General features: G+C 36.6%; 1 pseudogene; it reads left to right on the top strand.

Moving 5' to 3' along the window:
• Positions 1 to 526: 526 nt before the first annotated feature.
• On the top strand, positions 527 to 7,517 carry LOC134477083 (zinc finger protein 83-like; annotated as a pseudogene).
• Positions 7,518 to 13,688: the final 6,171 nt, after the last annotated feature.

Here is a 13,688-nt window from a genome sequence, read left to right as displayed (position 1 = left end):
GCACTAAGGAGTAATAAAATCCAAGATGTGTAAATTTTGTTGTAAAAAGGAGAGGGGAAAAAAAAAAGAAAAAGAGCTCTAACGGATATAACAGCAAGTATGTTTGGGGGTGTTAAATAGCTGACTTTATCAATGTTTTTGGAACATTGAACACAGCTGTTTGCAGTCTCCCTGTTTGAATGTCCACCTTGTGTTCTTTGATACTGTGATTTGAGGAACTATTTTCAAGAAGATAGTGTGTAATCTACTAGCAGGTGATTTCTTACTGTTATGTTTTTTTGTTTTGTTTTGTTTTGTTTTGTTTTTGTAGTTCTGTATTGCGTGTACCCTTACGCCGCTTTGGTTTGTTTTGTGTTTTTCTCTTTTTCCTCTTAAATAAAAAAAAAAAAAAAAAAAAGAAAGAAAGAAAGTGACCTGTATCGGGAAAGTCCTGACATAACAGTATGAATTTTGCTTGTTCACTTCAATTGAATCAGCACTTACATTTCTCTCCTTTTCATTTTATATGTATATTACAGCACTCCCCATGTCCCATGGTGATACATGTTTTTCATTTCAGGATCTGTTGACATTCAGGGATGTGGCCATAGGATTCTCTCAAGAGGAGTGGGAATGCCTGGACCCTGCTCAGAGGACTCTGTACAGGGAGGTGATGTTAGAGAACTATAGGAACCTGGTCTCCCTGGGTGAGGATGACTTCCTTTCAAAAGTCAGGTCTACTCTGTGTCTCTTTGCATTTTCCCTTGTGTCTTCATGGAATCTTCTGTATTGTTTGCCTGAGACAAATGTCCTGTTGTCTCTGAAATTTGTAGCTTCATAGTGTGTCATCTGGATTTTAATAGTGCTCTTTCTTCAGGTATTATGCCCTGTTTGTGATAGATATGTCAGTGGTGGTTCTAGAGATGAAATGTGCATGAAAACTTATCGGAGACTGTTAAAATATGCAGTTCCATTTTTGAACCCAGTGCTTTTGAATAATTGGTCCTTGGGAGAGAGGTAGATATATCTGAGAGAAATGTCTAAGATATAACAGAGAAATACTTGTTTACATCACTCTGTAATCTCTTCTTCAAGTAAACAGACTGGAGTGTGGAAAAGCCACAGCACATCACCTGCCTTTCTTTTTGTAAGCAGGAATCTCTCCTTTTGAACTGAGTATTGTCTCTGTATTGGAGCAAGGAGCAGAACCCTGGAATGTGGATGGCCAAGTGAAAATATCTAGAAATCCAAGTCAGTGGAAATATATCAAAGCTGTAAACATAGATAAGAGTTGAGATGGGTAGAGAGGAAGTTAACACAGGTAAGAGCTGAGATGAGTAGAGAGGAAACTGCACCATTAGGAATGTAACACTAATTTTGCCATAAAGGCACAAAAATGTGGGTGTGTAGGACCTACATTTATTTTTTAAAATATATCTATTGATGAATTATTCATTTGAAATTCATGAGTTTCGTTATATTAAATAGTGAATACTTACCAGGAAAAAAATCACTAAAATACTGAAATTTTAATACTTTATTGAGTGTTTATAAAACATCAAAATGTTCAATGTCAACTATTTTTTGGTGTGCAAGGTCTAAAATAGAACAACACAGATAAATTCTTGTATGAACTAAAATGAAAACACCAATAGCACTTACAAAAAAAATCTTTAATCAATTATTACACTTAAGTCTGTACATATGTTCCATGCACACATATCATATTGATGGCACATGCATTTTGTTTTCCTGACCTTTTTGTAGGACATACTTGACAGTTCATAGGGCTTGCTGTTTCGTCAGGAGGTTCTTATTCTCTTATACAGTGTGTAGTTAACAGGAACAGAAAACATCATGAATACATTTCATTTGAGATTTCTGCTTTGTTCCTGTGTACAGTTCCTGCTGGCAACTTGTTTTCTGTTAGCAAATATAACAGCAGTTGGAAACTGAAAAACCAGTAATTGAATGTTACGTTCTTCTTAGTTTGGGAGATGGGAGATGTTCACAACATAATTCATATATTCTACAAATAAGGACCTGACAGTTGAGTTCTAGCATAAATAGCTAAATTGAAAGCATAGTAAAACTTCATATATACAAGGTTATAAGTCTTTATGCCTTATTTTGAGCCATCTCTTTTCCATAAGTCTGTTTCATTCCTGTGACAATAATGAGAAATCCCTGCTAAGTACATCAGACATATGAATGCTTTCAGTTCAATTAGTGAGGGATCATAATAAATATATTTTTTAATATGGCTTTTGGTATACTTGGAACCTTTTACTTGCATTTCAGCCTCTGTGTATTTCACGGCATCCTGTAGCATTTGATCTGTTACGGCTTCGAACGCACAATAGCACTGCTGGCATTTTGTCCAATATATTTCACCCCTACCAAGAGCCTCACCGTGTTTTTAGACCTACTTCTAACATTGGATCATTCCTTTTGGTTGTTATGCCATTTTGCAACATTTCTTTTTTTTCCCCCAAATCCATTTTATTTCAAGGAGGAAAAAAAAGAAGAAAAAAAAAAACCCTAAAAATCTCAAAGTGTCAAGTATCCATGCTACTCCCACATTTGTCTCAGGCAACAATGATACATATATTGTGCATTGTCATCCCCCAGTCATTCACCCAGAGCATAAGACATCTGCATTCAGTTGTCTACACAATACGAGCACAAATCTTTCTCTTCAGTGAACTCAAGAGAAATCAGTAGTATAACTATCGTAACTGTCTGTTTTTATACACATACATATACATATGGTGTTTCTTTTAGCTTCTCTAATGAGACAATACAGTGTTTCTACATTTGTGTCATATTTCACTAATGAGCATGGTCCCAAGTTGAATCCATTTACCTATAAAAGTCTCCAGTTTATCCTTCTTTGTGGCTGAGTAGTACTGCATTATATAAAAATACTACATATGTTTTCCATTCTTCAGTCAGTGAGCATTTAGGTTGTTTTCAAGAGCTGGCTATTGCAAACCGTGTTACTATAAACATGGGTGCACATATATTGCTGTGGTATGATGTTTTTCATTCTTTGGGGGAAATACCCAGAAGGGGAATAGCTGAGTTAAATGGACCCTCCAAGTCATAGCTTTTTGAGGAATGTCCACACTGTTTTCCACAGTGGTTGTACCAGTCTGGATTTCCACCAACAATGGAGAAGGGTTCCTTTTTCCCCACAACCCCTCTAGCATTTATTATTGGTTGATTTCTTAATAACAGCATTTTTTCTGGAGTGAGGTAAAATCTCAGTGTTATTTTAATTTGTGTCTCTCAAATCCAGGGATGTTAAACATTTTTCACATATTTATTTGCAGTTCATATTTCTTCATCTGACAAGCGTACATTCGTCTCAGATGCCAATTTTTGGATTGGGTCTTTAAATGTAGGAGGAATGATTTTTTTTAAAGATCTTTGTATGTTCTCAATAGTGATCTTATGTGTAAGGCACAGCCGGCAAACATTTTATCTCACATTTTGGTTGTCTCTTCACTCTCTTGGTGGTTTCTCTTGCTGTGCAAAGCTTTTTGGTAGGGTAAGAACCCAGTGGTTGATTCTTTGTGATAGTTCCTGTGCAGTCGAAGTTTTATTCTTTAAGTCTTTGCCTACACTAGTGTCTTAAAGAATTTTACCTACTCTAGCTTCCAGCAGCTTTAATTTTTCTGTTTCAATGTTAAGATCTTTGTTCCATTCTCAGTTTTTCTTAGTATATGTCACAAGATATGGGTCCAGTCTTAATCTTCAGCATATGTAGAGCCAGTTTTTCCAGTACCATTTATTAAAGAGGCTATCTTTCTTCCAATGAATGTGTATAGCACCTTTGTCAAATATAAGGTGGTTTAGTGTGTCTGAAGTTGTTCTTGCCTCTTCTAATCTGTTCCATTTGATCTTTGGATCTGTTTTTTTGTTTTGTTTTGTTTTGTTTTTTGTTTTTTGGTTTTTTTTTTTTTTTTTTTTGCCAATGACCCACTGTTTTTTTTTTTTTTTTTTTTTATCGCAGTAGCTTTTTAGTATAATTTCAAGTCAGAGATTGTGATACCCCCATCTTGTCTTTGTTGCTCAGGATTACCTTTGCTATTCTAGGTCTCTTCCATTTCCAGATGAATTTTAGGACTGTTTTCTGTGATTCTATGAGATATGCTACTTGAATTTTTATTAGGACTGCATTGAATCTGTGTAATAGTTTTGGAAGTATGGCCATTTTCACTATTTTGGGCCTTCCTACCCAGCAGCACAGAATATCTTTCCATTTTGTAGTATTCTCTTCAGTCTCCTTTTTTCAGAGTACTGTAGTTTTCAATGCAGAGGTCTTTTCATCATTTGTTAGATTGATTCCTATGTATTGTTTCTTTTATTTTTTTTTTTTTTGGATGCTATTGTAAAAGGTACTGTTTTCGTGATTTCTTTCTAAGTGAGTTTGTTATTTGTGTATAGGAAGGCTATTGATTTTTTGAGTGTTGACTTGTATTCAGCTACGTTACTGAATTAGCTTGTTAAATCTAGCAGTCTTTTGGTGGAGCTTTTGGGGTCTTCTGAGTACCTTGTCATCTGCAAATAACAATAGTTTAACTTCTTCCTTTCCTACCTTTATTATTTTTCTTTCTCTTGTCTATTGCTCCCACTAAGGTTTCCAGGACTATGTTGAATAGGAGAGGTGACAGTAGACATCCTTGTCTTGTTCCAGATTTTAGAGTGAATGTTTTTGTCCATTTAGTTTGATGTTGGCTATTGGTTTGTTGTAGATGGCTTTTATCAGATTGAGATGAAGACCATCTATTCGAATTTTCTGTAGAGTTTTTATCATGAATGGGTACTAGACTCTGTCAAAAGCTTTTTCCCATTCTTAAATATGGGAATGAGAGTTTTGTGCCACTTGCTGTATCTGTTTCTCTTTTTCACAGTAGTAGGAATACTAACTACCCTTGTGCAATTCCAGCCCTACAAACTCAGCAGCTCAGGCTGCTTTCTCTCAGCTCTTACTGCTGCCTTGCATGCTTGCCTTTCCCCAGGCTGGCTTTCTTTTGTGTAGTTCCTTGATCTGCATGCAGCCTCCTGCTGCTTCTTAGTTTATGTCTGTTCTTCTGTACACTCAAATTTGCAAGGATTCCCACACTAACCTCACAGAATAATGAAAGACACCTACTCATCCTTTAGATGTTCTCAGGACACTACCTACGTTATCGTATACAGTGTTGATCACTTAACATAACATTTTCTGTGAGTGATAACTGAGTGACACTATCACAACACAGCTCTGCTTTTCTGTTTATCATTAAAATATTATTTTCTGTGCTCTTGTTTTCTGTGCCTTCTGGCATTGTGTTTTGCCTCTGTAAATAGTTGTGAAACTGAGCATTTCTGCAGTTAATTTGAATTCCATGTAATCAGACTTTCCACATCAGAAGATCTGTACCTTTCATTTTCCTAAAAATTAAAAATCATGGATGTCACAACTCTTTAATATATGTATTATTTCTTTTGGTGTAATGTCATGTGTTTCTGTAACAGCATTTATTTATTATCTATAATTAATCAGAACCTGGTGATTTCTTCTACTTCATAGATAACCCTCCTAAATGTGTCATTAAGGAATTTACACAAGAAAGGAAAAGTGATACAGGAGAAATGTTATAGACAGTAATTTCAGAAAGTCGTAAAATCCATGAAGAATTGTGCTTCAAAGAAATCCAGAAAAATATACATAACATTCATTGTCACTGCAGAGAGGATGGAAGACTTGACACAGGATTCTGTGTGACTCACAAGGAACATCTCACTGATAGAAGAGATGAACATGGTAGAAAGGATACAGGAAAGGAATATATTAAAAATTGGCTTGAATTAAGCTTTCAGTCACATCTGCCTGAACTGCAGCTATATGCAAGAGAAAGAAACATTTTTGAATGGAATTACATTAAACAATCTGTCAAAAATGATTCCACAGTTTCATTCCACAAAAAAATAATAATTTTAGTGTTACAACAAATATTTCTCATAAACATGAAAAAGATTTTTTTGATTCTTTATTTTTCACAAAAGAACAGGACATGTACATTAGTACAAAACCTTACAGATGAAATTCTTGCAGCAGATCTTTTAATCAAGCCCCACACTTTACTATGCATCAAACAGTCTGTGCTAGAGAGGAGCAATTTACATGTGGTCTATATAGAAAGCCTTCAATCAGAAATCAAATCTTGTAAGTCACCAGAGAACTCATACAGGTGAGAAACAATATAAGTGTAATGAATGTGGAAAAGTTTGCAATCATATTTCTCACCTTGCACAACATCAGCAAATTCATATTGGAGAAAAACCTTTCAAATATAATACATGTGGCAAAGTGTTCAGCCATAAATCAGACCTAGCAAATCATCAGAAAATCCGCATTGGAGAGAAACAACACAAATGTAATGTATGTGGCAAAGTCTTCAAAAGGATTGCACACCTTGCAAATCATCATAGAATTCACACTGGAGAAAAAAACATACAAATGTCATGAGTGTGGAAAAGTATTCCATCAAATTTCACGCCTTGCCCGACATGGAAGAGTTCACACTAGAGAGAAACCTTTCAAATGTAATAAATGTGGCAAGGTCTTTAGTAACAATTCCTACCTTGCACAACATTTGATAATTCATACTGGAGAAAAACCTTATAAATGTAATGAATGTGGCAAGGTCTTCAACCATATTTCACACCTTGCACAGCATCGTAGAATTCATACTGGGGAGAAACCTTACAAATGTAGTGAATGTGGCAATGTTTTTAGTCATAAGTCTTCCCTATCATCAAAGACTCCATACTGGAGAGAAACCTTACAAATGTAAAGAATGTGGTAAAGGGTTTAGCCGTAAGTCATATCTTGCAGAACATTTGCTATTTCACAGTGGAAAGAAACCTTTCAAATGTACTAAATGTGACAAGGTGTTCAGTTGCAATTCCCACCTTGTATGTCATCGTAGAATTCATACTGGAGAGAAACCTTACAAATGTGATGAATGTGACAAGGCGATCAATCGCAATTCCCATCTCATATGTCACCATAGAATTTGTACTGGAGAGAAACCTTACAAATGTGATGAAAGTGGAAAGGTCTTCACTCAAAATTCATACCTTGCATATCATCGTAGAGTTCATACTGGAGAGAAACCTTACAAATGTAATGAATGTGACAAAGTATTCAGTCTGAACTCATCTTTAACACGTCATTGAAAAATTCATACTGAAGAGAAACCTTAAAAATGCAACGAATGTGGCAAAGTATTCAGTCTAAACTCATCTCTAGCACATCATTGGAAAATTCATACTTGACCAAATCCTTTGAAATGTAATGAATGCGCCCAAATCTTTAGTCAAATTTGACAGCTTGTGTACCACAGCAGTCACTGGGAAGGGAAATCTTACAAGTTTAATGCATGTAGTAAAGCTGTTAGTATATGCTTAAGCCTAACTAAGCAAGCATGTAGGCCATACCAAAAAAAAAAAAAAAAAAAAATCTCAAGGACATCCCTGATGATTTTTAACTTGGAATGAAATGGAGAATTTCATCCCAGAGAGAAAGCTGACAAATAAATGAGACTGGAGTCATTAATGTTTGAACCTTACAAAGCTTTGGAAAGTTCCTGCTGGAAAGATAATTTCCATGTGTAATGATATAGACTTTGAGTTACTTAACAGATAATTAACTGTAAGCTAAAACCTTACCAATGTAACAATGCCTTAAGGTGAAAATCTGACATTAGTATTCACCAAAAATTTCAAAGTGGAAAGAAACCTCACAAATGGAGTGAGAGTCACAAATGCATGAGTATGCAGTAAAGCCTCAGTACACATCACAAAATACATCCTAGACAAAGTCCTTAAAAGAATGTAATCTGTTTGGCAAACCCTATTTCCAGTGCTCACACCTGAGTACACATAATCATCCTGGAGAGAAGCTATAGCAATGTAACAAATGTGCACATTCACACCTTGCATAACACTGGACAATTTGTACATGACTGATATTTCACAGATGCAGTAGAGTGGCAAACCTTCATGATGAGTTCAATAACCAGTATCTCAATTCATACTAAAGAGTAACAGTTAAAAATACCATAATGCATATGTAACAAAGACCTTCAAGCCTCAAAATTCAGTAGGTACCAAATGGTATCTTTTGACGAAGCCACACAAAGGTAAAGAGCATATTAAGGCTTTTATCCAAGCATCAAAACTATAGAATAGTTGAACTGGGGAGCAGCCTTACAGATATAATGAGTGTAATGAATCTTGTCAAATGTTTATTTTGTTGTCATTAAAGGGTTTGTTCTGGAGTGAAACCAGACAAACACTGTGAAGCTTGCCTGTAATCCCAGGTCTTGGAAAACTTAAGCAGGAGGGTAGCCACTACTTTGAGGCCAGCCTGAACTGATCCTTTCAAAATGAACAAAGAGTTCATTCTTCAAGGCTATCTCCTCAGGATTCACCAATGAATTAGTACTACAAAGAACTACAAGTATAATGCTATGGTAAATTATTTAACTGATTCTCTATGTTCTCCATATCACAGCATTTGTTTGAAGAATAGATCTAGCCAAGATGAAACGTCTCTTGCATACTACAGAATAATTACAAGTCAAACTATATTAACATTCATGATGCATGTCAAAGATGGAAGGATATTTGTAAATGGCTAAATATTTCTGTTATTATTTACTTCATTCCTCAGACTTTTGGGGGGAAGGACTATATTTGGATATTAATCCAACCTTTGAAACCTGTTAGAAAACTTTTCTTACAAGCTTTTCATAGTTGTGTTTAAGAAGGCATCAGTAAAATAAAGGTCTTACCTCATAAAGTGAGGAAGGGTGTCTATGTTCCTTTGGAACAAGGACATTGCCTTTTAAAATTATGATTTACATTAAAGAGTATTTGGGCCTGATGTCATAGTGCATGCTTAAACTTTAGCCATGTGGCAGAAGGAGCACATTTAATGCCAGCTAGGCAACTAGTGAGGCCCCGTGAAACAAAAATACTATTGTGTGAAACAAAAATATAAAGGATTGAGGATATAGTTCAGTGATAAAGCACTTCTGCACCATGTCAAAGGCCCTGTGTTCAATCTCTAGTACTACATATATATATATACCCACTCCACAGTGGTACCTCATTTTATGAACTTAGTTCCTTACATAATTCTGGAAATGGTGGCCACATTTGTGTTTGTGTGGGGAAGATGGCTCTGCTCATGTTTGTTAGCACAGAAGAGCTTCAAAACAAAAAATTATGCCAAACACTTCTATTTGAAACCAAATGGTTGAGGAAAAAAACCATGAACCAGGATGCCAATATATATGGAAGAGCCAATAGCGACTTAAAATTATACCAGTCATCTGCTGACCCATTCATTGATAGAAAGATATAAAAGAAACATTTGCCTCCAAACTGAGAAGGCACACAGCATGACACAGACAACTACAACTTAGTGACTGAGTTTATGAGGGGTTGCTTACATAGTGAAGGACAATGTGTATGCTGCCTCACTCCTGCTGTTTCTAATCATCTTTGAGAAGCTGTTGAACTTATAAGACTGTGGCAATCAGCCAGAAACTAAGAGAAAAAGACTGAAGCCCTTGTGATAAAATTACCTGCACTCCATTCCCGTTCCATCTTGAGGAGCTCTGAGGGTCTCAACACTTAGGCCACAGTGTCTGCGGACCTTGTGCTGCAGCATGGCAGTCTCTGGGCCCTAATGAAGGCCCACTGAACAGCTAAGCAGTGATGCCAGGTCATCGCCTTCTCCATTTACACTTGCAGACGAATTCTCTGCATTATGATGGTGGGCCCTGATTTAGCCCTTTACCCCTAGAATAAGGTTTTTCTTGCAGTGAATACCAAGATCCAGATTATTTAATGGCAGGTTTGTTAATTGAGGAATAAAATAGACTCAGAATAAATAGGATTTTAGGAGAGTCCTTTGCAGCAGTTACCGTCAGTCTTTGATACCTAAGAAGCTTTCCTTTACAAGCCAGTTCTGTTTGCCTTTAGGTGGGATAGACATGAGTGGCTTTTTCTTAATTTTCATAACTCTTGTGCTTTCTTTGTATTTCCCCTCTAATGAAATTGTTTTTGAAAGTATCACTGATTATTCACAATGATTATTATTTCCACTGAGGATCATTACTTGAATGCTGTTCCAGTTGTTGGTCTTCTCCAGTCCTATATTAGAGGGGAAGTGGAGATTGAGATAGTTGTTTGGCCACATTGTCTGTAAGAAATAAGTGCTAAGCTTCACAAAACCAACAGGAACAGAGACAAAACAGCTGAACGTATTTCCCTTTGAAAGGCTCATCATTCACAACCTATTGTGTACTTAATGTTACAATTTTTCTTCCCATCTTTTTTCAGTCTGGTGGGGCAAAATCTTAGCATACAAAATCCCTTCTTACCAAAGTATATCTTCACACTCAACACTTACATCCCTTTTTCTGTCCTATTTAATGACTTGATCACATGTCCTATGATGATGTAGATTTTAAACCCCTCTGGTACTTTCCTATCTGTTTTTTGATCTAAGAGCTGGCTCACCAATACTTGCACCACAGGCAGAACTGGTTTAATAACAGATTTCCACGTAAACTGAACAGCAGAATAATTTTAGCACAAGCACAAAGCAGCTGAAAAGCAACAATCCTGTTACAGCTTCACAACTATCTAAAAGCTACTCACATGAAATGCTTTAGGCATGCCATTTAGACAAACTGGACTCCAAAAGTTGACCCCCAGAATGTGCCACACTGAGCTCATTAGCTCCTTCAGTGTCATCAGGAAGGCTCATTCTCCTTCACTTGATAGCTAGAGATGACTCAATCCCAGTTTCACTACTAGCCCCTATATGGTCTGAGGGTTAGTTATCAGAAAAGAGATTAATCAAAGAACTACAATTATAACTGACCTGTCTCCTCCAAACATAAAGCTTCTAACAAAATCAAAACCCAAAAAGCACTTCACATGTTTCCCTAATACCCACTACATATAAAAACAATTTCTCATTCAGAAAACCAGCCACTTGCTCTGACAAACACTGCAAACCTGTACTATTTAAACTAGTGGGTACTCATAGCATTTCATGTGTGCACACTGTAACCACACCACAGGTTCCACACAGGCATCTGTAAGGCCGCACTAAGGCAAGCCACCTAGAGCACATGTGGAGAACAATGTGAAACCAGCGTCAGGCCACTTACAATAAGAGACAGTGAAAACAGAACCCTGCAGGCACATCCAGACATGTCCGCAGCCCACAACCCACCTTCAAGCTACAGAAAGCATCAAGGCCATACCCATATTGCTCCCTGATGTTTATCACACCTCCCGTTTGGTCTCCAAGTGTTCAGGAGGTAGTGTGAGGCCTCTCCTTCAGAGGATGACTTTGTGTGGTTTTTTTTTTTTTTTTTTTTTGACACAGTGGGCTGCTGGCGTGTCTCCCAGCACCAGAGGAAATCACAGCAAAATTTTCACAGAGGTAAAAACTGTTCATTTCTCTGGCATTTTATCTATCTAAAAAAGAAAGGAGAATGGAGATAAAGTGTGAATGCTGTCACTTGGATGAGGCCTTAAGAGAAGATAAATGGCTTCCCAAACTCTTGAACCACTTAATACCATAGTAACCAACAGTTCCTCTGCTCACAGCCCACAAAGCATAAGCTGATGACCTCCAAATGGTGCAAATGGAGACAGGTGAAGAGTGATGAGAATGCTGTTTTCCCAGGAAGTTAGACTGAGTTGTCTCCAATGCATTTGGCTCTGTCCATCCTGATGGATACCAGGCCCATTTTAACTAGTCACTGCCAGTATTTTAATGTTTCGTGAAGTATTCTCCTAGCCATGGAAGAAGGACCTGCACAACATTAACTCCAGGTTGACTCTACCTCCTTACTCCTTCATCTCCCACACTTTACATCTCATTGTAGAATCCCATATTGCATATTGCAGTGAGAGAGTGTTGGGCTTCACCTGCATTGGTCACATCCAAGGGGTTCTGTTTCCTGGTAGAAGAAAGATTATGACTCCATAGACTCGCCATGTGGCTGCAATCTCCCATACGTAGTATGCAGTTGACCGCATTGTTCCTGTGTATCCATCATCTGACCTAATACCTTTTGATGAAAAGTCCATGTAGCTGTCTTTATACCTGTCATAGTACCAATATGAATGAAAAGTAAAGCCATCAGTCAAAATCAAGCTTTTTATTATACCTAAAGTGGTTGATATACAAAGAATATTGTTGAGAGACTCTGCTGATATGCCATTAAAACATTGGAAAAGTTTAACCAAAGAAAAAGGAGGGGGAAGAGAAGAAGATTACATACCTGTAATCCCAGCACTCAATAGGCTGAGGCAAGAAATTCATCTTATGTTTGAGGCCACACTGAGCAACATAGTGAGCATAAGACTAGCCTGAACTAGACATCAAGACCCTGCCTCAAAAGGACAGAAGAAGGACGAGGAGGAGGGAGAGAGAGAAAGAAGGGGAGGGAGGAGGAAGGGTAGGAGAAAGGAGAAGGGAAAGAATGAGAAGAGGGAGGAGGAAGGAAAAAGGAAGATGAGGAAGAAGGAAAAGGAGAAGAAAAAGCGGAAGAAAAAGCTGATCATTTGCTTGGATTCAAAGAAAACATATAGACTGACTCAAAGTTACCATTTGAATTTAAATTTTTCTCTGTACCTAGGCTAATGACAGATAGTATGATAATCTCCCATGGTGCTATGCAGCAGCAAAGCCCAGCTCTGTGTGGGCCATGACAGACAATGAGGGTAAACCACACAAGCACTACAGTGGATTGTGTTCTGGTATCATGAATATAAATATTCAGTAAATTACATAAGAGTTTTGACACTTTTTTGGAAAACAGACTTTGCCCACCTCTATGCTAATATAAGTATTCTGTTCAGTTTAAAGTAGACTAAGTTAAGGCATGATGCTCAATAAGTTAAGTGTATTTGATGAATTTTTGATGTACAGTAGTTTCGATTTACAGTAGGCTTATCAGAATGTAACCACACTGTAGGTCAAGTATCATCTATGAGTCTACCAAAAATGTAGTCTGTTCTTTTTCACAACTTCACAAAATTAGGTATAGCTGTTTCTGTAACTTCTTTATAAATTTAACCATGTTTTAAACACACTTCATAATATTTCTGAAAATATCTTGAAATAAAAATATTGTAATAAAAATCAATATTTGTTGATAAAATAAATGATAAACCATTTTATACCCAAACTTAAAAGTGAAGCAAATCCTATGAGGAGATTCTGACTCTAAGCAACCATATTGCTGCAAAATATAAAGTATACAGAGGTGCACATTTTAAGACATTAGACACAAAAAACCACGATCTTACCTAAAAGGCAAAAAAGATGACATTTGTTAATAAAATAAAACTGTAAGTCAGGTGGAGTGGCATGTGCATAATCTCAGTATATTTTAGCAACTTAGAATTTGTGTCAAAATAAAAAAAATAGCTGAAGCCCAACTCAGCATAAAGGCCCTGGGTTCAATCCCAGTACCAGATACATAAAAAGAATGACTATAATAAAAATAAATAAATAGAACATGACAAAAATAGTTTCTTGAAAACTAGCAATAGCATATGTTACTATAGGCTACCATAAAAATGTAATAAAATTTTCATAATGGATCGTATTA

The sequence above is a fragment of the Cavia porcellus genome, unplaced genomic scaffold, assembly GCF_034190915.1.
Source record: "Cavia porcellus strain 051 isolate PalLab524CR breed Dunkin Hartley unplaced genomic scaffold, mCavPor4.1 scaffold_7, whole genome shotgun sequence".
NCBI classification, from domain to species: domain Eukaryota; kingdom Metazoa; phylum Chordata; class Mammalia; order Rodentia; family Caviidae; genus Cavia; species Cavia porcellus.
Note: the sequence above shows the minus strand (reverse complement) of the source record. Positions and strands in the feature narration are given on the sequence as shown.